General features: G+C 37.7%; 3 pseudogenes; 1 reads left to right on the top strand and 2 right to left on the bottom strand.

Annotated features, from left to right (window-relative positions):
• Nucleotides 1–2,446: 2,446 nt before the first annotated feature.
• Nucleotides 2,447–25,725, bottom strand: LOC126961598 (inositol monophosphatase 1-like; annotated as a pseudogene).
• LOC126961585 (magnesium transporter NIPA2-like) lies at nucleotides 11,663–12,753 on the bottom strand (annotated as a pseudogene).
• LOC126961597 (40S ribosomal protein S26-like) lies at nucleotides 22,406–22,754 on the top strand (annotated as a pseudogene).
• Nucleotides 25,726–26,220: the final 495 nt, after the last annotated feature.

Here is a 26,220-nt window from a genome sequence, read left to right as displayed (position 1 = left end):
GCACATCTGTCCTTAGAATAATTTTTAGTTATCTGATGGCTTCTTAAAAATACCAGCGTAAATAGTATCTTCATTAAATGCTATCTTATGGGTTGCTAGCTTAAACAAATGAGGTTGATTTCCATACACTGAGTGTCTCCCCGGTGACATCACCAAAGACACGAATACTAATGATTTGTTTGTAGATTCTTTTGGATTTTCTAAGTGGACAATCCCATAGACTATCGATCACTTTTATTTCAAGCAATACACCCTTCTACTTTGTTTCCTTGCCTTGCATTAAAGCTCCAGATTTCCCTAGGCAAAATGCTTTCCCTGCATCCCCCAAAATTTTTTGTTTAAAAAGCAGAGGAAGGGCATTCAACTACAAATATTTTTGCATGTATCTCTGTGTGTATACACATACAAAAAGATAATATATCTGACTATAGCATATACATGTTAAGTCAAAGAAGTCTTGTTACTCAAATAATTTCAAATAATATTTGATAATTCATTTCTCAATCATCCTTTTTCATTATCTAAAGAAACTTTAGCTACAGAATATCCAATTGCATTTAGAATAAAAATATGTAAAAGTGACCTATTTTAAAACATTTTTAGCTTTTTTAAAATTCAAAAAACTGTAGGCAAAAAAATAAGAATCTATATTCAATTATAATGGCAAAGTTTGTGTTGTAACTTAACATAAAACCCTTAAAAGTAGATTAAACTGTAAACATTAATAATGTAAATATCAATTATATTTTCATTACAATTTTATTGAAATATTTAAAATGTTATTTATAATACTCTTCTTATATTAAAATAAATTGCAAAAACAACCCTAGAATAATAAAATATCAGATGTTTTAACTGCATGTGATCAATAGTATTAATAAATTAATTACAGTACTCAAATCCTAGTATCATATATATTTAGATGTACACATAATAAAGTAACGCCTACTTTGAACACTTTATAGCAGCACTTTTCACTGTATCAAATACAAGGCATTTAGAAATCTACAATAAAACTTAGTAGCCTTTTCACGTGCCAAGGGCTAAACAATAAATTAATCTTTTAAAAATATCTATGAACCGGTACAATTTTCTTTTTTTGTTTGTTCGGCCAAGGATGAATAAGATATTTATTGGTGCCTGGGTGTGGTGGCTCACACATGTAATCCCAGCACTTTGGGAGACCAAGGCAGGTGGATCACGAGGTCAGGAGTTTGAGACCAACCTGGCCAACATAGTAAAACCTCACCTCTACTAAAACTACAACAATTAGCTGGGGAGGCTGAGGCAGGAGAATCACTTGAACCCAGGAGGCGGAGGTTGTGGTGAGCTGTGGTGAGCTGAGATCGTGCCATCACACTCCAGCCTGGGCAACAGAGTGAGACTGTCTCAAAAAAAAAAAAAAAAAAAAAAGAAAAGAAAAGAAAAAAAGAAAAAAGATATTTATTGGTATTTACTGGCCAGGTTGGTGTGAGAGAGGGAATTGCAAGTCATACTGGTCTGAAAAATGTCATCTATTCTCTTACTTAAAGGCTGAATGGAATCCAGTAATGATGAAATTATATAAGGATTTGGGAGGAAACCAAATAGTTGAATATTAACAATAACACATAATTTGCCAACACAACCAAATCAGCACCAACATCTTTGAAATGTGACTATTGAAATTAGTAAAATGTTACACTGCATCAAAATATATTAGATATCTGATGAGAGTGCTTTTTAGGAACAGTTTCTTCTCTCTTATTCAGGGACTTTAAAGAAATTAAAATACATACCTTAACTAAGTGCTTTGGAAAATATATTTATTGCAGAAATGCCCACAACAATCAACTGTATCTGGCAGTATGGTAATGTGAAATATACAAAAGATAACTACCGTTTTTACTTCAAAATTCACATCATGAAAAAATACAGCAAAAGTACAGAATGGTGAGCTCATTATGTATCCACTCTGTATAATAACTAGGAATCGATGACTTCAAAATATTAATTCTTACAATGTTTAATTTTGGTTGCCAACTGACAGGCATAGTGCTAGGTGTTATATGAACACTGAATGAAACAAAAAAAGTTCTCTTTAAAGAAAAAAACCTTGGTCTAGGAAGTACTCAATATATCCTTACAAATTTAAATATGGCTTTTGAAACCAAACAATTTTTTTTCCAAATAGGTAACTTTCTAAGCAAGTGTCTAGGCATACATGTATATAGCAAGACAAAATTTCAGACCATTGATACTCAGAAATGCAAAATTGCTAACTATTTCAGTTGATGTTATACTTATTTCATCAATTGTACTTTTTGTGTATTTTTCCTAAAGCTCTCACATGCCATTTTTTAAACAATGAAGTAAACATTATGTCTATTCTTGCAAACCTAGCCATAGTAAAATATGAAACAAGTTCAAAATTTTTCATCTGGACAAAGACAATTGAAACCAAGCATATCATACATCTGAAACCCATATCCATCAGTGAGTCAGCAAATCTGGGGAAAAGCAACTGTGATTGACTATGAGGCTGCTGTAATTAATCTTCATCATCTCGTTGAAAAGGTACTACCTGAATTTCTTTGGCTTTCCTTTCTGATAATGGCTGTACGTTTTGCAGCAATTATTCTTCATGACATTAAATTGAACGGTCCACCTAAAACAAATCAAGTATGGTAAATAGTTATATCTGTTACAAAAATAATTTACATCAAACAAGTACAGCAATGTGCACTATGGTCAATCATGACATTTCAATACTTTCAGTTTTCTTTTAAAAATCTACTATACTGTCACATAACTACAATGTTTAAGCTTTGGCAATGCATAGCTGAGTTTCTAAGTATATGTTTTTTAAAATACCACTTGTTTGGTATTTACTGGCAAAGTTGACGGGGGAGAGAGGGAGTCTCAAGTCATGATAGTCTGAAAAAATATCATCTATTCTCTGTTTCTTTGTGTGTGTGCGTGTGTGTATGCACTCTTATTACCTCTTTACTGTTTAAGAATCTATGGACAGAAAATGTGACTCCAATTAATTTTCATACCACTGTCCTTCCCATTTCCTTATTTCTTTGTTGCCCTTCTCTCAGATCACTGGTGAATTCTTTGAACCCAGGTTCACTCTTCACTTCAAAAATTTCACCATCAGCTCAAAGCAAATATTTAACTTCTCTAGTCCCAACAAAGAAGGTGATGGTGGAGGACTGAAGTCCACCATCAACTATCACAGTGGTCAGCATTCAAAGAACTCTGAACACAAGCCTCAGACTCAGTGACTGTCTAGGCTTTCTCTACAGCCTTTCAGGAGTTCCTATTACTCACATTTGAAAAGACTTAGCCATTCATCACTATCAGTCCCACATTGCCATTAGTTCTCATCCTTGCCTCTATCTCCTAATGTTTATTTTGATTTTGCACAAAATTATATAGCCTGTTTGTCTTAAAAGCCAAGTTATCATATGTATCAAACTGTTTTTTAACCCCACATACAGAGGAAAGTCCAAGAGATGTAAAGAGAAAAATGATCCATTATCTCATAATTTTACCAGTAACATCCATTAGCACACCACCAACTTCAGTAACAATAATGGCAGCTCCTGCAATATCCCAGCAGTGAATTCCCATTTCATAAAATGCTTCTGCTCCTCCACTTGCCACAATGCACATTAGTAGCTGCTGTTCCAACACTCCGGATCCTAAAAAATAGTATTCAAAAATGGTAGATTGAAAATATAACCTTTCAAATAAGGTATTCCTCCTAACTTCAGTTTGAATGTTGATTGAGATAAGTTGAACCAATCTAGAGAATACATGTAAAAAAAGATGGTATTTAATTTTAAAATAAAAATACATAAAATCCAGTTATCGTGATGTACTATATAAATCCCAAAATGAATACTCACAAAGCAATAACTTAATAAGATAAACATGAAAACAATACTTTTGCAGAAAAAAGCCCTAAAAATAATGCTATAATTCTACTATAACAGCATGCAAATATATTCATATTCATATTTTTCTAAACCCAAGGTAACTACAGCTTATTTTACACAGATACACACACACACACACACACACACACACTGCACAATAATCTCTAGGGAGCATAAAGTATCATGATATTGATCATTCCCTACTGGATGTGCATCATATCTAGACCTACAGGGATTGCAACCCACCTGGGTTCTGCATAAACCTAGGCCTCTTTTGAACGATTACTACAGGTGTTTCCTCTCACAGCACCTCTTCCTTGAAAATACAGCAAGATAAGATGAATATGTAAGATATAAGTAAGAATAAGTAAGATACTACTTGATAGCAATTATAGTAATAACTTATTCAGTAAAGAATCATCAATAAATTTTAAAATTAATGGGTAAAATTTTGATATTTTCAGTATCAAAGTATCTCTCCACAAGATATATAATGAGTACAGTGAGAAAAAAATAGCATTTTTACAATGGTCTACCATTACCAAGTAATCAAAGTTAATATCACCCATAATAGGACAGAAAGATACCATGTACCTCCTGAGATGATGCACTCACTGAGAAGGACAATACATTACTGCTGTAACATTCCTGCCAGAAAAGCATAATCCAAATACAATCATAAAGAAACTAGACAAATTCAAATCAGGAGCTAGACTACAAAATAATTGGCCTATACTTTTGAAAAATGTCAAGGTCATAAAAAATAAGGACCAAGCAAGTTCTAAATTAAAGGAAACTGATGCGAAATGAGAACTAAATGCAATGTATGAGTCTGGATTGGACCTTGGGTTAAAATTTTTTTCAAAATTTGAATGAAGTCTTTATATTAGTTTATGTATCAATGTTAATTTCCTGACTTTTATAATTGTACTGTGGCTGTATGAGACAATGTTCCTTTTTATTAAAGAAATACACACTGAAATGTGTTTTTAGAAGAAAAAGTTCATTATGTCTGCAAGTTAATTGCAAATGGTTTTTAGTCAAACTCCTTTTGTGACTGTTTAAAGCTCTGGAAATAAAGCAGTGGGTTCTATTTACCAAGATCTTTCCAAGTTTATTTTTTTTTAAAAGTAATGATAAATTGATTACAAATGTGGTATTTATTTTGTATCTATAAAAAATATTGCACCTAAGTACATCCTTCATCTCAAAGTGATTTTTTTAAAAAAGGATTAGAATGACATAAAGTCTTTGATTTGGAATGTTTTTCTGCCTATGTTTTTGCTGCACATCAAATTGAAGAAAGAACTAGTGGGTACAATAAATTTCCAAGATGTTTGTTTCCCAAATGAATGAAATCAAATTAGCTTTCATGGCATTATTTCAGTTATAAAGAAAGATGTGTTTCTCCCCTTTTCATATGAGATATGTGATAGTTGATATCTCATATTATAGAAAGCAAAGACCAAGATCTTTTATAAGTAATCCCTTAGTATTCTATTCAGAGAGAATCCTAGGTTAGCAGAACAACAGTGATAGCATCTAGTGGTGCTTCCATCGCTTCTAATGAACACCATGGGATCTCAAGCAAGGAGTCTTGTAGTAAGCTAGAGTATACTTTTTGTGAGCAAATATTACCAAAGAGATTACTTATACTACCAGGTAATTAAGGCTATGGTATAGATTCTACACTGTGCCTTCTGAATCCTATCTTAGTCTGATCCTCCTATACAACTAACGGGGTATATCATAAAAAACACTGTTTGGGGTCACAAAGAGTTGAGTTTGTTCCATGCTCAGCTGCCTAAAAACCATGCCCTAATCTGGGCCAGGCATAGTGGCTTATATCTGCAATCCCAGCACTTTGGGAGGCCAAGGAGGGTTGATCACCTGAGGTCAGGAGTTTGAGACCAGCCTGGCCAACATGGTGAAACCTTGTCTCTACTAAAAATACAAAATTAGCCCAGTGTGGTGGCACATGCCTGTAATCCCAGCTACTTGGGAGGCTGAGGCCAGAGAATTGCTTGAACCCAGGAGGTGGAGGTTGCAGTGAGCCGAGATCAAGCCACTGCACTTCAGCCTGAGCAACAAGAGTGAAACTCCATCACAAAAACCAAAAAACTAATTTGGACCAAGTTTCTTCTTTGAGTTTTAGCTTTCTTGTCATCAAATAGGGATACCAATTTACCTTAGATCACTGTTACAATAACTACAAACAATATTTGTAAAGCACCAAAAGAGTGACTGGCATATAAAAGATCCATAATAAAAGTAGCTATGTTTATGATAAAATTATTCTCAAACGATGATGCCAGAAAATATATACCAGGTACATTTCATCTAATTAAATTTTGAAAAATTAAAGGAAATTGAGCCACAGTAATTGTTGTCTCAAAAATATTTGTCCCTAGTTAGGAACCTATTAGACTGTTTCTGCTTGTTTAAAGCATTCATTCAGATTATGACTCCCTTTAGTTTCATTGTTTTGTGTAAGTAACTCTGAAGTCATGTTGCTAAACTAAAGAAGCAGCTGAATGCAAAAAATCTTAAATCAATATCAGAACTTCTCCTTGGTAATATTTCCCTGGTTATACTTCTGAAAAAATCCTGAAGTAAAAATTAGTTTTTACTTTATCCAACAGCAAAATTAAAGGTTAAAGTTGTAAACCTCTTGCAGCTCTTTTATGACTAACATAACCATTTTATAGCCCGTGGTTACAGTCCTTGCTTCAGGACAGCACAGTGTAGCAGCAAGTTTATTGCCCTTCCCTCAAGGGCATCATTCTGTGTGGTTCTGTAGCTACTTGACAGAAGATCTCTCTCTTTTACTTTACTCATTACTGTGTAGAACAAAAATGTATAGTAACAAATTAGTTTGTACATGGCCAAACTATATTTTTAAGGTCCCGACTCCTAAGAGAAGTACAATATTGGAGAAAGAGAAATGATCTGGGAGCCAGGATTCTAGTCATATTTCCACTCAGCTCTTTGATCTAAGGCAACCACATCACCTCTCTGAACCTCAGTTGACTCACCTATAAAATAAGGCTGGATTATTAGATGATCTTTGATCAGGTCTAAGACTCTTATAACTCAGTGATGATATTTTCAAAAGGAAAAAAGGTAGAAACAGTAGGCAGTAAAATATGTTATTCAAAACTTACAGATTTTGTTGAATAACAGCAAAATTTATTATTTTTAATGCAAACAACTATAATAAAGGGCAGCAATTATATTTAATATAGCATAACTATATTAAAGTTAAAGACCTCAAAACTTTAGCTTTTCTTGAAAATGTAAACAGACGGATAGATGTTTGCTTTTAATTTCTTCATTTATGAAAATGATTACAGAAGGACTCTGAGGTTTAGAGAGGAATAGTGGCCTGCTAATTTTGAAACTCCCCATTACCCATCTGAAAAATAAAATGAAATAAAATCAACAAGGAGGGCAAATAAAACCCATAAGACCTATTCCTTCAGCATTTCTAGGAATCGGAAAATACAAATCTCAAACTACCTGTAAGCAGAAGAAAGAGCAAACAAACAAATTAATTCTAATGGAGCATTCCTAGCCTGTGGACACACAGAGTGGAGGAGAAGAGGCAGAAAAGACTTCGTAAGGGAGAGCAGGGAGGAGCCAAGGACCCACAGGGAACACAGAAAAAACCACCCTCAGAAAAGAGTATAAGTGAGACAATAAATACAAAAACACTGAGCACAGATCAGCACTTGGTAATTCACAGTCCAGCTACCGCGGGGAAACTGTGATTCTAGAGGAGAATCAGATAAGACAGAAGAGGTAGTACCTCTTGGAGACCAAGAAGTCAAGGAAAAGTTGGAACTAAGAGTGAAAAATTAAGGATCCTGCAGAAATCAATGATAAGCAAGACAAGCCAACCCTGCCTACCACAACCACTCAACAGATATTATAAAGGAAACTGCACAGAAGGGCAGAACTGACAAAATACAGAGCTCTGAACCAAGGAGCCCCAATAACAAAATGAATCAAAATAGAAAAAAGTAGAACACATCCACACAAACCTACTGCAGAACATCAGACACTGCTAATAAAAATGGGTGTCTTTTTGTTCTGAAGTCTCTCCAAAAAACCAACATTGTGAACAGTGAGAACACATGGACACAGGGAGGGGAATATCACACACTGGGGCCTGTCGGAGACTGGGGGGTAAGGGGAGGGAGAGCATTAGAATTATGGTACCAATCCCATTTCTATAAACAAATGCTTAATTTCTAAAGGAAAATATATTATTTTAAGATGTTAAATGATCTAGAACTTTAGGTGGAAAATGAAAAGAGCTTACCCATGGATAGGAATGCAAAAAAGCTTTTCCATATTGGAAATAATAGTTCTTACAATTTCTGATGTTCTGCAATAGCCCAGCTCGGTCACCAAGAGTGATTTGGTAATATCGAAAAAGGAAATGTTTTAAATAATCACTAGATTTTAATAATTGGAATTCTTAAAAAATGACACTTTTATTCAGAAGAAAATATAACATTTTTATCTCTCTTCCTAGTTTTATCAAGTTAATTCTAAGCTTTTACATATTAAAACTGATAAAGTTATTATTTCCAAGTCAGCTTTTTATAAGCATCAAAAAGAATCCAGCTCCTTAGACCATTCCCCAAAAGGTACAGAATATAACCAATTTGCCTGCAGGCATGATATGTGTAGTGAGAAATGAGCAAATATCTTAAGCACAAAAAAGTAGAAGTTAAAAACTAAATTCAATAGGGAATTTATATACAGATTTGAAAGAAAACAGAAATTGAAATTACATGGTAGCTCTTCGACTTCCATTTACAAAGCTGGCAAATTATCCAAGGCTTTACATTTTCCTCTGAAACATCCTGACTGAAACTCAGGACACACTTGACATCCCACACTTCACCACCTCCCATCCAACAAGATGTATGTTCACTAGGTGTGTTTGTCCTGAGCATTTTTGTAATTGTTGTACTACTTTTTAAAATTAAGTTCCAGAGTACATGTGCAGGATGTGAAGGTTTTTTACATAGGTAAACGTGTGCCATGGTAGTTTGCTGCACCTATCAACCCATCACCTAGATATTAAGCCCAGCATGCATTAGCTACTTTTCTTGGTGCTCTCCCACCCCCAACTCAGCCCCCATCCCTGGACAGGCCCCAGTGTGTATCTCCCTCCCTGTGTCCATGCATTCTCATTGTTCAGCTCCCACGTGTAAGTGAAAACATGAAATGTTTGGTTTTCTGTTCCTGCGTTAGTTTGCTGAGGATAATGGCTTCCAACTCCAACCATGTCCCTGCAAAGGGCATGATCTTATTCCTTTTTATTGTTGCATAGTATTCCATAGTGTATATGTACCACATTTTCTTTATCCAGTCTATCACTGATGGCCATTTGGGTTGATTCCATGTCTTTGCTATTGTGAATAGTGTTGCAGTGAACATACGTGTGCATGTATCTTTGTAACGGAATAATTTATATTCCTTTGTGTCTATATCCAGCAATGGGATTGCTGGGTCAAATGGTATTTCTGGTTCTAGATCTTTGAGGAATCGCCACACTGTCTTCCACAATGGTTGAACTAATTTACATTCCCACAAACAATGTAAAAGTGTTCCTATTTCTCCACAACCTTGCCAGCATCTGTTAATTTGACTTTTTAATAATTGCCATTCTGACTGGTGTAAGATGGTATCTCGTTGTGGTTTTGATTTGCATTCTTTAATGATTAGTGATGTTGAGATTGCTTTCACATGTTTTTTGGCGTCATGAATGTCTTCTTTTGAGAAGTGTCTATTCATGTCCTTTGCCCACTTTTTCACGGGGTTGTGTTTTTTCTTGTAAATTTAAGTTCCTTGTAGATGCTGAATATTAGACCTTTGTCAATGGATAGATTGCAAAATGTTTCTCCCACTCTGTAGGTCGCCTGTTCTCTCTGATGATAGTTTCTTTTGCTGTGCAGCAGCTCTTTAGTTTAATTAGATTCCATTTGTCAATTTTTGCTTTTGTTGCAATTGCTTTTGGTGATTTTGTCATGCCCGTGCCTATGTCCTGAGTAGTATTGCCTAGATTTTCTTCTAGGTTTTTTATAGTTTTGGGTTCAACCCGTCTGGAGTTAATTTTTGTATCAGGTGTAAGGGGTCCAGTTTCAATTTTCTGCATATGGCTAGCCAGTTCTCCCAGCACCTTTTATTAAATAGGGAATTCTTTCCCCATTGCTTGTTTTTGACAGATTTGTTGAAGATCAATGGTTGTAGATGTGCAGTCTTATTTATGAGTTCTCTATTCTGTTCTATTGGTCTATGTGTCTGTTTTTGTACCAGTACCATACTGTTTCAGTTACTGTAGCGTTGTAGTATAGTTTGAAGTCTGGTAGCATGATGCCTCTAGCTTTGTTCTTTTTGCTTAGGATTTTCTTGGCTATATGAGTTCTTTTTTTATTTCATGTGAATTTTAAAATACTTTCTTCTAAATATGTGAAGAATGTTACTGGTAGTTTAATGGGAATAGCACTGAATCTATAAATTACTTTGGGCAGAATGGCCATTTTAATGATATTGATTCTTCCTCTCCATGAGCATGGGATGTTTTTCCATTTGTTTGCATCCTCTCTGATTTCCTTAAGCAGTGGTTTGTAGTTCTCCTTGCTTCACTTCCCTTGACAGCTATATTCCTAGGCATTTTATTCTTTTTGTTGTACTACTTTTAATAGTTAAATAATTTAATACTTTGTAAAGTGAAGAATAATTATGAAAAGGAAAAGAGTTGTTTCTGTGAAAGCTACCACATTTCTTTGGTTCATATATATTTCTATTATCCTATGATTTACCTTACCTATTTTATATAGATTAATTATCCTCTGATTTACTTTACCTATTTTATATATTTATATAATTATAATTTTATATAAAATATATGTATTACATTTTATTACAATTTTTATATAAAATATATGTATTTTGTTATAATAGATAAGGTAAATCACAGGATAATTTTGGGATAATTTTGTTCTTTATTAAAATAAAAAAGCCTATATGGTTAGGAATTAGTGAAGTGAGGATGACAAATAAATGTACATTTCAGACTTTCATCACCAATGAAAAAAATAAAACTTTTTATAGACTTAAAACTGTCATTTTAAGGAGTTTTAGATTTTGGAGAAGGATTCAAAATGTAAAATATATCTACAATAATACAATGTGAATAGAAATTAGTCATGCACTGAGTTCATTTTAGTGAGCTACCATCATTTAAATATCAGAGAAGTAGGTCCGGGAGTGGTGGCTTATGCCTGTGAACCCAACACTTTGGGAGGTCAGGGTGGGCAGATCACAAGGTCAGGAGATCGAGACCATCCTGGCTGACATAGTGAAACCCCATCTCTACTAAATATACAAAAAATTAGCCGGGCATGGTGGCATGAGCCTGTAGTCCCAGCTACTCAGGCGGCTGAGCAGGAGAATCGCTTGAACTCTGGAGGTGGAGATTGCAGTGAGCCCAGATCATTCCACTGCACTCCAGCCTGGGCTTCAGAGCAAGACTCTGTCTCCAAAATAAATAAATAAATAATAAATCAGAAAAATAATTTCTTACTTCAAATTAGTGAAACCTTTAAGAAGATGTCTTTAAAGATCATTATTTGAGAACAGTGCTTTTTCAGACATATTCTGATATTCAAATTCACTTTATAACAGAATTATAGATTAACTTTTTAATTACATCTTTGTTAAAAAGCCATCAGAATTCCATTTCTTCAGGAGATATTATCACTGGTGTGTTGTTTGATTCCACAGGTTAAACTTTTGCTTTCTTCATTATTATTAAGAACTTCTTACATATTAGAGAGATTGCCATTCATTGCTTTTTTTTTTTGTCTTTTTGAAGAGACACAGGCAGACTTGCTAGACTAAAACTGACACCTTTAAAAGCATGCAACAAGAATATCTCCACGATTATTGTAAAGTCACTCAAAAGTACCAATGACATCATCAATGGGCATATCTTGCCACTCCTTAAAAACAACAGCTGAACAAGTTTAAAAACTGATGTTGTAAAGAATATGTAATATATTGGAGTCATGATGGAAGTGTTAAACATATCCAGGGCCCAATTTAGGTAATTAATCTATGTGTTCACACAGACAATGAGGCTTAGCAGCAGAATACAGGCCAGGGGATGTGGCAGTGCAGGCTTTCCAGCAAACAGCTCTCTGATAGCACTGCCTAGGCTCTTAACCCAGGAGACTGAAAATGTGCCAATTACAGAGCAGATTGTTACATACACAAGATCGTTGTCCATGGTAGGGACCCACCAGGAAGATTCTTATCATGGCCATAATGACCACAAGAGTTGCAAAGACCACAAAACCTGGATCACCTACCTTGTGAGGTATTTTATTTAGTTTCAATATCCTCTTCTTTTGGAGGATGAGTGATCGTAACTGTAGATCCTCAAACACTTAGCAAACATCCAAATTTCCCATAAGGATTAAATCTTTCATTTAGAAAGAATGAAGAAAGAATGGCACTTACTAGGACGCTGAGAGCTCCTAGTGGAGTCACCAGCGTGGCCAGTGCAAACCCATATGCCGCTAAGTCGGCCACCTCGCCAGCTTCCGTTGACAGCAGTCTGGCCTACCACAACCATTCTTTAGGATATGCGTGGCCACCTTGACCTGCTCTCATAGAACCTTTTCTGGCAAGTCGTAGAAAGCCTTTTTTTCCCACCCCAAATGAAACTTCCTCCAGTGAAAATGCTGGAGCTCATAGCTAATCCCAGACCAATACAAAAGTCATATTTTCCACACCCTTGGCTCATTTAACAAAATGTTCCTGTGAATCAGATTGATCACAGAACAGAGAAACTGCCAGTACTGGAGGCAGAACGATGCAATTTTCAAATAGTTTGAAAATAGGACATCAGTGTGAATGTCATTAAAGGAATGGGTTGCTTCGCCATCTCCGACCTGGTCTCGCTCTGCTCTCACTCTGCCTAACTGAAGGTCAATAACAGCGAGGAGAGTGCATAAGTTTAATTTGGTCTCTTATGAAAAAAAAAAAAATGCTGGAGGAGGTGAGATATGATTTACTCTCTTTTTCTCATAAATACTACCCTTTAGTCCCATTTCAAGTTTTAAACCCTAGCAGAGTAGCTCCAGCCTGAAAGGAAGGAGTGGCGACCTCACCCCAGTCTTCAGGCCAGCCTCCCAGCTTCCCTTCTGATCTGGCCCTGGGTACCATGGCTCACACCCGCACACCCGCACAGAGACCGCCCCGTCCTGCGCAGGCCATCCCAGTAGGAGATGCGAGCATTCCTGGTGGCATCCTTGTGCAGCTTCCTCCATGCAGGAGTGCCAAGGAGAATCTGCCCCAGGACCTCCGGCCCCACCTCCTTCAGTTCTAAGATGCATATTTTTTCACGTTAACATCTCAAAAACTAGGTTGCCTCATCCAATCTTTGGGGCCTTAGAATTCAATAAAAAGAAAATGACCTAAAAATCTGCTCTCAAATTAAGTGATTGAGGAGAAAAATTAAAGTCTAGGAAGATTCTGAACTCAAATTCCTTTGCAAGTATCTTTAAGTTCTTGCTGCACTTAAAAGAATCTCAAAGTGCAATCTGTGAAAAATGTTGGATGGAGTTTACGGAAGAAAGGTAACTCAAAACTTCAATCGGTTGTCAGAAAGAAGAAAAAAAACCACTTTTTATCTGTGGAATGTCAGCCCCTTTAAATTATCAGGCCCAGAGAGGCATTTAAAGTACACCAGCAGTCAGTCTCACTCCCCATTGAGCTAAATAATTGCCTTTTGAAGCCACTTGCTATGCAGGCTGTAGACTAACTGATGCCAAGTAACCATAAAATGCCATATGTGCTATAGTGCAACAATGTATAGTCAATCAGTAATTAATGTGATACTGGTAAACCAAAGAGAATTCCTGAAAAACATTAGAAATTACCTCTTCTTCTGATTCATCCTTTTTTCTTTAAAAACTTGAGCCTCTCTTTAGTTCTCCAGAGCACTCTCCAAGACAATCTGGAAGTGCGTCCTGGGCTGCAGACCTCAACTTTGGCCTGAATAAACTCTCTATATTAATTTTGCCTGAGCTTTCTCCTTTTAGGTCGACAGCTGTCACAGAGGAAGAAGACTTCAAATGCCAATCATCCAGTTCATATAAAATGTATGTGTATCATTTTAAGTGATTCCAGCTTTAATTGACTTTTTTTCCCCCAAATTACTTTCTAGTAATCTGTCACATTTGCATCAGATCAGAGGAATTCCATAAGGAATTTTAGTTACAATGGCTAACACATAAACCATGAACTCAAACGAGGGTAGGAAGCCAGTCTTAATCATCTTCCTAGCTCCATCACCAAATCTAGTGCTGAGCCTGAAGTGTTTGCTCAATTACATTTGCTTTCCCTATTTCCACTCCACATTCAAAACTGAAGTTGAAATCACAAAACAAAGAGAAAATAAACACAGTTTATGAAACACTTAACAACTGGGGAATTCCATAGATAAACATTAAAAGAATAAAATATGAGTACACAGTATCAATTGCACTAAAACTTGGAGAATAAACCCACCTTCTTGTTGTAAAACCTGTAGTTTTTGACCATTACAAAACATACCTTTTCCTTTCCTGGTAGTGTACATCTTATCTTCCACACAACTGTACACAACTCCAAATTCTATCTGCAGAAGAAAAACAAGTTTCCTTTACCAAACCTGAGTATTTTTCACCATTAAATCAATTAATTGTTCTAAGACACTAATAAGAAAATATCACATATTACTAATAACAGATTGAAATGGCTATACTGTAGGATGCTTTCCAGCCTAATCAGAGAAAAAGGTAATAAGATCTGGAATCCTTCTTATTCTCATCTTATCTATGTGCAGACTTAATAGCACTCACCTTACCTTTCTCCCTCCTGCTCCAGAAGACAGAGCTTTTCTATTTTCTACCCTCTCCTATATTCTCTGAAAAACTGCTCCATCAACTGATACCTCTTCTCTTGGATTTTTCTTTTCATACCTTCTCACCAAGTTTCTCCCTCCCTTACAAAAGCTTCAAAATGTTATTCCCTCCTTTTCCGTTTACTGCCAATGAGTAGTCTACACTTTGCATCTCCTGTGCTCCTCTTAATACATTACAATTTGGCTTCTGCCCTGATCACTTATTCTTCTGAAAGTCCCGCAGAGAATATCAATGAACTTTCCTGGCCAAATGTATTGTCTGAAGAATTGGAGACTGCTGGCCACCATCAACCCTTATTTAATACTTAATTCAGTACCTCCATGTTTCCAGAATTACTCTTTCAGTTCTACCTTACTCACCAATCCATCTCAGAGTCACTATCTTAGAACCTCCTTCTCTGCCTCAGCCTTAAAAGTTAGGTACCTCAGGCTTTTCTTCCTTCTTCTATTGCTTCCATTTCCCTTGTAGCTCTCCATATTCATACAGATTGGCCTTTCCAGTCCACAAATTCAACTTCTTAATAATTTTGCTCCCGTCAACCCCATAATCATAGATAAAAACATATACAGCCGGGCACAGTGGCTCACATCTGTAATCCCAGCACTTTGGGAGGCCGAGGCGGGTGGATCACGAGGTCAGGAGATCGAGACCATCCTGGCTAACATGGTGAAACCCCGTCTCTACTAAAAATACAAAAAATTAGCCAGGTGTGGTGGCAGCACCTGTAGTCCCAGCTACTCGGGAGGCTGAGGCAGGAGAATGGCATGAACCCAGGAGGCGGAGCTTGCAGTGAGCCAAGACCGTGCCACTGCACTCCAGCCTGGGTGACAGCGAGACTCCGTCTCAAAATAATAATAATAATAATAATAATAATAATAATAAAATATACACTTTGGAACCTAGTCTTACAGAATCTCTATCAAAGAGGTCAAAATCATTCATTACCTGGTCACCTCCCATTGCTTCCCCATAAATCTCCTCCTTCAAATTGAATCTTAAAAACACTTCCCAATTTTGGCATTTCCTTGGCTATTCTCACTGCCTCTACTTAGTTCAGAGTCACCCAAACCCCAGTATAATCTCTACATTGCTAGAATTATTTGTCACTTTCCACTCCAAAACCTCTTCTGTTTCCCAACTACCTAGAAACAAAAAACTAAATTTTGTCGCATAGACTGGCCACTGTGCCTTACAGTAAGGCCAAACTAACCTCTGCCTGGCCACTTCCAGCACTTCCCTCTCCATGAACATCTCACCGTTCCCCACACACATCATGGTCTTCGACTTCTCCAAGCTGTTTTTTGTATTAAAATGCTTTCCTTTTTTCTTTTCTTTTTTTCCCCCCATCTGGCAAAGCCCTAATTTTCTAAGGATCAACTCACATGACCAACTTCTAAGACCTCTTCTGTTATAAAGATTTTCCCAACCCACTTTTGGCAGAATCAGTGACATCCTGTGTTCCCACAGTATTTTTTTTCACAGTTCCACCACATATCATCTTTACCTGTTCACACATCCAGCTTTGTGCTGGGCTGTGAGTTCAGTGGCAGGGCCAGCGCACAGCCCGGGGCTGATTATAAACTGAATGCTCACTTATCTCCTTTTGGACGTTCTCAGGATTAATACAACCCTAGGGCTAAGCTTCCATTTGTACTAATTTGTGTTTTATTTTCAGAAATTTCTTTAAAGTTTTTGTGTACAGGTTGATCAAACATATCAAAAATTCCCTAACAACAGGGATGTAAGATAGTAGCAAACATATTCACTACTTAACCAAACAGCCAAACAGCAAGAAAATGCAATAGCTATGGATTTTTCCCTACTGGACTTTTGACACAAGTATTCAATAATGTGTCGATCCCACAATACACTTGCTATTTTCACACCATGCATTGGCCCTTGCTAATTCTCGGTCTTTAAAGGGCTCTTTTCACTGATACCTATTAAAGCATCCCAAGCTTAAATCCCAATTTTTCCATGTAGCATTTTAGATCACACACAAACTCCTATCCCATTTCACTCTCTCACACATATAATGGTGGCTAAATACTGAACTTTCGTTTACTTGTGTGTATTTTCTGCTTACAACCCCTGATTCTCAGAAAACATTACATTTTCTTCAATGGAAATGTATCATGAACATTTTAACAGTCCTGTAGCTTATATTCAAAATAATGCAGTTATATGACTTGAAAAAGAGACATCTGAATTTATTATGAAGATACATTTACTCTTTCCCAGAAAATGAAAGCAAGGCATTTAATCAACTATACATTTAAAACAACATACCTTCTTATTTACAACAAAGCCAATTGAAACAGCTACAAAAGGAAATCTTAAAAAAAGACAAAACACAAATTTACCAAGATAAAACTTATTGTTAATATAGTTACTAAAATTAATCTTTTCATAATATAAGTACTCACAATTTTTTTTCTATAAACAGTCTTATCCCTCCTCCCCACAATATCTAAGATGCAGAACAGTGTGTATTGTGTACAGCTCGTTGAGTAAATAGGAGGGAAGGGGACATATATAAATACATGTATTCACACAAGATGCTCCTACAGGCATGAAACATCTCTGAAAGGATTCATAAGAAATGGATAGCAATGGTCACCTGAGAGATGGGTCCTGAGAAACTGGGGAGAGAAGTGGCAAGGGTACCTTCTACTGTATGCCATTTCCTGTCTTTTGAATATCAAATGCCATAATCTAATGACTATGTGAAAATACCTTTTCAAAAAATAAAAGTAAATTTTAAGAAAATTAAAGGGAATTTTTAAAAAGAAAATAGTCTATTTTCATCATTTTTCCTGCAGCCTGGTAGACACAGGTACTGCCCTGTATAGAACTGCTGTTACTTGTCTCTATACCAACACCAAACCTGTAACTTCACATGTGAAAAGTAGACTATTCACCATTATTTTTATGGTTGCATGACAGTTTAAACAAATACTTTGAAATTTCTGACCCACAAGAGAGTCAAGATCAAGGCAAAATAGGGTCAACATAACTACTACAAATAAAAACCTCTAAATATATGAGTTTTTATTTTAACAAAAATAGGATCAAACTATACACACTGTATCATACAATCTTCTACTCTTACATTACACCATAAGCATCTTTCCACATTTAAAAGATACAACACCATCATGTATATAAAGTCTATAAAACTTTATAGATTTTAACAATTCTGTACATAGTACAGACATGTACAACTACATGGCAACTTCAGAAGTAACACTGATGGGCCAGGGGTGGTGGCCCAAGCCTATAATCCCAGCACTTTGGGAGGCCAAGGTGGGAGGATTGCTTTTGAGGCCAGGAGTTTGAGACCAGCCTGGGCAACATAGTGAGACCGCATCTCTACAAAAATAAATAAATAAATAAATAAACTAACTTGGTGTGGTGGCTTGCACCCGTAGTCCCAGCTGCTTAGGAGGCTGAGATGGGAGCATAATTTGAGTCCAGGAATTCGAGGCTGCAGTGAGCCATGATCTTGCCACTGCACTCCAGCCTGGGTGACAGAGTGTGACCCTGTCTTAAAAAAATAAAAAGGAAAGAAAAGAGTAACATCTATGTGGAATCCCACCATAGTTGGCTACTCATTTTAACTCACATGCGCAATTCCATCGGGCTTTCTTCTGGTGATATAATATACTTAAATTCTGTGCCAGGCATTATACTAAGTTCTAAGATAAATGTACCACTCATACAGTCCCATCATTAAACAATTCTATTAAGTGACATTAATATGGTCTTTTTAAAAACTGAGGCTCAAAAAGATTAACTTGCCCAAAGTCACAAAGTCAATTAAAAAACACCAGAATTCAAGCCTAAGCCTGTTGAACATAACACCCCTCCAATTTTTAACCCTGTTTTCTCTTCTGGACTGAACTCATTCTATATTGACAGCACTCCAAAAGTGATCTCATTAGTTTCTTTGTCGATCTCAAAAAGCAAGGTTGTTTGCTTCAATTTTTATATGGCTCCAAGAGTGAGAAAAGAATGGTGACCAGGGCATGCTACTCCACATAAAAAGATCACACCATTAATATTTCTTCACCTCCATATCCAATGAGAAGTCTGCATAATACAATTTGCTCTATTCACTTTAGGTACCCTTTCTTAGAATAAAGATGCATAAACAAAGTATGCGATTCTCTAAAATGTATATGTTCCTGCACAGAGTACTCTAAAGGGCTATCCAGGTAATATACAAAGAGCAATTATATTAAACTTTTTTAAACATATCTGTGTACAAAGTTAGTCGTTCCATCAATAGGGTCAATGTGGCGTTGTCAGTTAAGACACTTTTTCCCCGGCTGCCACAGATTCCTCACCAATGAAACTAAAAGCAAGAAGGATACACTCCTATTAACAATGTCCAAACCATGATATTTCCTTAGCTGCACAGTCTTGTATAAAATATAAAAGTCTGCACCCTACTTTTCTATTGTTGCTTCTTTGTCCCTATAAAGACTGATAACAGTGGGGGGGAAGCTTTATTTTATTTTACTGAGAGCAAAGTCATGAGAAAAATTACAGAATTCAAAATTTTTAAATGTGGCTGGGCATGGTGGCTCACGCCTGTAATCCCAGCACTTTAGAAGGCGAAGGCAGGTGGATCGCCTGAGGTCAGGAGTTCAAGACCAGCCTGACCAATATGGTAAAACCCCTCTCTACTGAAAATACAAAAATTAGCTGGGCGTGGTAGCATGCACCTGTAGTCCCAGCTACTCAGGAGGCTGAGTCAGGAAAATTGGTTGAATCCGTGAGGTGGAGGTTGCAGTGAACCGAGATTGCACCATTACACTCCAGCTTGGGTGACAGAGCAAGACTCTGTCTCAAAAAAAAAAAAAAAAAAAAAAAAAAAATTATAAAATGTAATACCAGAATAAGTAATGGCACATGCATGTTCCTGCGCGCGCACACACACACCAGACGAGCATATTTTGGAGATGAGAAATCATTAAGGAAATGCCATGATTTAAAAAATGGGTCCAGACACTCTCTAATACTCCCATCAAGAGGCAGAGCCTACACTTGGTAACTTGTTTCTAACTAAATCTTATGGAAATCCCATAAATGATACTAGAGTTCACTGGTTTTCTTCTTTCCTATTTTCTTTTCTAGTTATTTTCTTTCATTTAAAACTGAACTGTCTTAATAACTACTATCATCATCTCCATTTATCTCTTTTTCTCTTAGCTATAAATCTTTTTATTCAGAAGAAATGTACTTAGCCACGGCTTAAAACATTTTTTCTTCTCAATGGCTAAAAACACCAGGAATGGCCGATGACATGACTAGGAAGAAGTCCAGAATCACAGTGCTAACAGTTTAGCATGATAATGTTTCTGTTAAATTTCTGTGCCTGTAAAAGAGCCCAAATTTCAGGATTTTCTCTCAGACTCTCTAGAGCTACTGCCACTTTACCATATAAAGAAGTTTACGATACAGAGAATGAAATTGAACTTTTAAATCATGCCAACAGCAGACGTTTGTCATGTTAGCTTCCCAGCACCCAACCATTCATTCCTTTTACTATGAAGGAATCCAAATATTCCTCTTTCCTACTCCCTGTCAGCTTGAGCATATGCAAAGCACCTAAGCTCAGAAACCGCATATCCCTGCCCAGAATTTGTAATCTTAAACTAATGAGGTAAAGATAAAAGGTTAGTTAGAAAGTATTCAAACCATCAGAGTCAGGAGTGAGGGTACCAGTGGCTGCCTCAGCCATAGCTCCTGTGTCCCCTCAGATACTCCTCCTCCCTCCCATGGTTCTGGCCCAAGGAGCCCACACCCACAACATAAATCCCTTTTCAGCTTAAGCTAACTGAAGTCAATTTCTGTGTCTAAAATCAAAATGCTTGCCTAGTATAAGTGACTCCATCTTAGATTTCATTTTGTCATTTGAAATGGAAATAAGAAATACCTGTGAGATGGATACTTTTCCTTTATGGAAGAGATAAGCATTTTTTCAACTTTTTGGTCAGTAGCAGTTACCAAATCAACTGGAGAACTTTTCAGGATAATATTCACTTCATTTTTAAGAGTATCACGAACCACCTAAAAAGGGTTTTTGGCAGGCAAATAAAAAAGCATAAGTAATTTTAAATCAAACAAAAAGATAAAACACAAAAATGATTTAAAACATTCAATCTGACTTTAAATAACATTCCTTAAAGATATTCTTGGCTGGGCGCGGTGGCTCACGCCTGTAATCCCAGCACTTTGGGAGGCCAAGGCAGGCAGATCACCTGAGGTCCGGAGTTTAAGGCCAGCCTGACCAGCATGGAGAAACCCCATCTCTACTAAAAATACAAAATTAGCCAGGTGTTGTGGCATGTGCCTGTAATCCCAGCTACTCGGGAGGCTGAGGCAGGAGAATCGCTTGAACCTGGGAGACGGAGGTTGCAGTGAGCCGAGGTCATGCCACTGCACTCCAGCCTAGGCAACAAGAGTGAAACTCCATCTCAAAAAAAAAAAAAAAAAAAAGATATTCTTAAGAATTTCTCATAAAAATGTTTATAACATAAGGCTTCAATAATTATGACCTTTTAGGTATGGAATTATATAATCTAACATACTATTTTAGCTGCACAACTGTCATCACAAGACGTTTAATGATATAAAATTGAAGTACGCCGGGCGCGGTGGCTCAAGCCTGTAATCCCAGCACTTTGGGAGGCCGAGACGGGTGGATCACGAGGTCAGGAGATCGAGACCATCCTGGTTAATACGGTGAAACCCCGTCTCTACTAAAAATACAAAAAACTAGCCGGGTGAGTTGGCGGGCGCCTGTAATCCCAGCTACTCGGGAGGCTGAGGCAGGAGAATGGCGTGAACCCGGGAGGCGGAGCTTGCAGTGAGCTGAGATCCGGCCACTGCACTCCAGCCTGGGCGACAGAGCGAGACTCCGTCTCAAAAAAAAAAAAAATAAATAAAATAAAATAAAATAAAATTGAAGTACTCACTGTAAAGTGTTTAGTAAAAGGAAAACAAATGCAGACTGAACAAAATACATGTTTTATTTAATAAGGCAACCACACGCTTCACACCCGTCACATTATGGCTGACAAAGTTTTAATTCATACCTCTTCAGCTTGTCTTGCTGGGGTTACTGCCTAATCTATGCCTTCCTGCCAAGGATCAGCCATCTTCCGAAAATATTTAACACATGTCAGCACAAAGTAGTTAGAATTCTCTAAAAGTCTTAATTATAGAATAGTTTTCTTCACACAAAAAAAATCTTAATTAGCAACAGACTTTCATTTCGTATTTACCCCCTGCCCTATTCCAGAGTTCAATTTTTTTTCCAAGATTTACTCCTAGACCAATTAAAGAACACTTTCTACCTGGATTACTTCACTACTAATGCAGAAATGTTTTTAAAAATTTCTATTAAATTGTCTCCAAATGTGTTCATATCATAACACGTTAAAAAACAAAACACAATCTCCGGTGCGTTCCTCCAAGATGACAAAGAAAAGAGGGAACAACGGTTGTACCAAAAAAGGGCTGCAGCCACGTGCGGCCTATTCCCGGCACAAACTGTGCCCGATGCATGCCCAAGGACAAGGCCATTAAGAAATTTATCATTCAGGACATAGTGGAGGCCGCAGCAGTCAGAGACATTTCTGAAGTGAGCGTCTTCAAAGCCTATGTGCTTCCCGAACCATATGTGAAGCTACGTTACTGTGTGAGTTGTGCAATTCACAGCAAAGTAGTCAGGAATTGATCTCGTGAAGCCATCAAGGATCGAACACCCCCACCCCGATTTAGACCTGCGGGTGCTGCCCCACGGCCCCCACCAAAGCCCATGTAAGGAGCTGAGTCCTTAAAGACTGAAGACGGACTATTCTCTGGAGAAAAATCAAATAAAAATTGTACTTAATATTGCATGTTGAGTGTATCTGTGCTAGATAGGGTGGGTGTTAGACCAAGTGAGAAGTGACACACAGTATTTTCATGAGAGAGAAAGCTTATTCATGTGAATTAAACCTTAACTGTTTGTGGTCATGTCCCTGGCCTCGCAATTTGCATAACTGGGTGAAATAAAGGGAGTTTAGGCAAAAAAAAAAAAAAAAAAAAAAAATCAACAAAACACTAGTTTAGGAAATAGAGAAAAAGGACACAAGAAACATTTTAATAGATAAGTAAATGTCTGAGTGAAGGATAAAGTGAAGATAAAAGAAAGAACACTAGGAATAATGAAATAAAAGAAGCTTTGAAAGGAAGGAGCAAAAGGCACAGGTACTAACTAAATGCCAGGCAGGCAGGTGCTCTACATAGGAGACGTATTTTTTAATAAGGTTATAAAGATCAAGAATTTAAGGGTTAGAGATGAGAACTTCTGTACTCAAGATAATAGAGAGAAATAACACAGTAAGAATTTGAACTGATTTTAAATTCCATTGTTCTTTCTATTATGACATTCTGAGGAAAGAAAATTCCGGGACCAAAAGAATAATAAAAAAGAAAAAAATGAAATGTATTTCTCTGAGATTAGAGAGGAGAAAAAACAACAACACATATTTGTGTTCTGAAGTGTCCAACTCTCCACTGACTTCCGAAGACTAGAATAACTTGTCGATGGCTTGACCATACTCTGAAGACTGTATCTAGCACAGTGAAGCTTTTTAAGCTGTCAGATTCCAAAAATGTGGCCTCAATATAAAGCAACCCTAGTTTTGTCTCCTTTGCAATTGAGAATAGCTAACACAGAGCTGCATCTTGAAGATACTCAGAAATCCCTATCTTGGGACTCACATTATTTATAGGAAAAGAGACAGGAGAGGAAAGGAGGGGAAAGGACCGATACAGTGAGTTTCTGCCTGTTGCTTTTTCTTCCTGATAAAGGAATTAAAAAAAAAATTAAAAAGGAGGCCACTCTCTGAGTTATATGAGTAACTCCTTAGAGATCTTCAAGAATTGTTGGTGACAGATCGAGAATCCATCTCAAAAAAAAAAAAAAATTGTTACCAAACTTTTTTTTCATTCTGACACCCATTCTGCTCCACTAGTCTTGACAGAACTAGACGTTTTCAAGCTGCACCCACTTTCCTGCCAGAAATGACTCAAGCCACTCACACCTCCACTTTCTAACAGCACTAATGTCACTCCGACCAATCCTTCAGGGCCCATTTCAAAAGCTACCCGCTCTTCTAGGGATTCTCCACCCAGAAGTCACTATGTCCTTCACCCTTCAATAGATGTTTGCTGAATACCTATTATATGCTGTACACTGCACCATGGGGAGGAAAACCAGGTCCCATTCACACTTACTCTCTAGGAGGGGACTCAGATACTAATCAAAAATGCACAGACCACATGCAAAATCACAACGGTAATAATAAAGGCTAAGGAGGACAAGTGCAATGAGAAGCATCTAACGGGAGCTTTCACCTGGACTTAGGCATCAGATCAGGTTTCCCTGAAGACAAGATTAAACTAAGGTGAGAAGAACAAGTGAACACGCATGAACTCACTCAACTGCAGGATGCCTAGTACATGAAGACTAACTGAAGGACCTAAGTGTGACAGCTCAGAGGTCAAGAGAATCAGGAGGGATAAAGCTGGGGAGGTAGTAGGGTTCATCCCTTATAGGACCTCAGGGATAAGAATTTGATGGGAGACACTTGAGGAATCACTTCACTGTGGCTATTGAACAGACAGGCAGAAAGTGGGTATGGGTAGACAGTTAAACTATTTACATTCAGCATGCAGTAGTGTGGAGGATAATTGGCTGGTAATTGGCTGAAACCTCAGGAGGGAAGTTTTGTTGGTGGAGAAGCTAAGGGAGTCAAGAGATATCTGTTTGGGAACATAAAACTGGGGAGACTCAGTAACAGACTGGTTATGGAGTATGAGGGTGAGGCAGAGTTCAAGGATGCCCAAATTTTCCAGTCTGGCAAGTGAACGCATCACAGTCACATCTACTGAACAGGGAGTAACAAAAAAAGAGTCAAGTTTGGGATGTGGGAAAGAGGTTGGAAAATTAAGAGTTCAAGTAGCAGAGATATGAGGCCTTCGTGAAATCAAAAGATGTCAATTATGCAGCTGAATAGACGGATCCTGAGCTCAGAAGAGAGGTTTGACCTACAGATATAAACATGTAAGTTACTTGAGTAGACAGCAACTGAGGGCCTGAGTCTGGATTTCATTGGATAAGCATGATTGATAGATAATTGTGTAGGAATATCATCCCACAAAATCAGCATGATCTAACAGTAATAGACTGGAGAAACCCACTGAGACCTGTCTGTTCAGATTCTTCTCGGTTCCCCTTTGCAGCATTCCTTCCTCCTGGGTATGGAGCAGGGCCCTGTCCGAAATGGGAGTCTTATGACTTACAATCAGACAAGATAGGCCAGAGAATTTATTTATAGCCAGCTACAAGACAGAAAGGTAGGGGAAGATCCCTACCTTGGGGAGAAAAAGCAGCAGATGAAAGGAGGGCAGAAGAAGGTCAAAGAAAGAAATTCATTTTTCTGGGGGCTGCAGTGCCCCACATTATAACAAAAGACTGTAACAAGGGCTTATGGGAGTTATGAGCCAGTAATGGTTGGTGAAAACATATATGTATATGTGTATACATATATGTAATACATTTATTCTGATATACACATATATATCATATCACAAGTACATTTCTTGATGTAAAGGGGCCGTATTTACTCACTTTCATTTTCCCAAATTCATAGACACCTGAACTGTTTCTTGCTGTTTCTGTCCTGGTCACACCCTTCCCAGCATGGGAGCCAGGACATCTTCCTCTCGCCACCTGTCCCCAGCAGTGCGACTGGCGCTGCCCCATCTCTGACGGTGACTACCTGTAAGTGATCTCTCTGCCATCTGTGGGCCACCTGTCCTTAGCAGCGCGACTGGCGCTGCCAGTCATCCGGGCGCTGCCCCACCACTTACGGTGACTACCTGAGCCTGGGATGCACCAAGTTTCTCTCAACTTTTCAGAGTAGGGAAAATGAAAACAGGCAATGATTCCACAGAAGCTGCCATACGGGTTAAGTGCGGTGTCTGCGAACCGCTACCCCAACGTCAGGACTGTTTCTGGTCACCCCAGGGCAGTTCCAGATAACGTGGCAGGCAGGGGTCACCCAAATGCAGCCTCCGCCCCAGGGGCTGACTGCGCACCGCAGACCGCGCTCGTCCCGGGCCCTGCAGGGGGAAGCACCAGCCGAACCCGGAGAGGGTGGCGAGTGGGGCGAGGAAAACAGGGGTCTCACTTCGAGTCGAAGGGCGTCCTGCTAGCTGGGTGCCTCAGTGCTTTGGGA

Source organism: Macaca thibetana, chromosome 8, assembly GCF_024542745.1.
Source record: "Macaca thibetana thibetana isolate TM-01 chromosome 8, ASM2454274v1, whole genome shotgun sequence".
Taxonomy (NCBI): Eukaryota; Metazoa; Chordata; class Mammalia; order Primates; family Cercopithecidae; genus Macaca; species Macaca thibetana.
The sequence above is the reverse complement of the archived record's forward strand: the minus strand, read 5'-3'. Positions and strand labels throughout refer to the sequence as shown.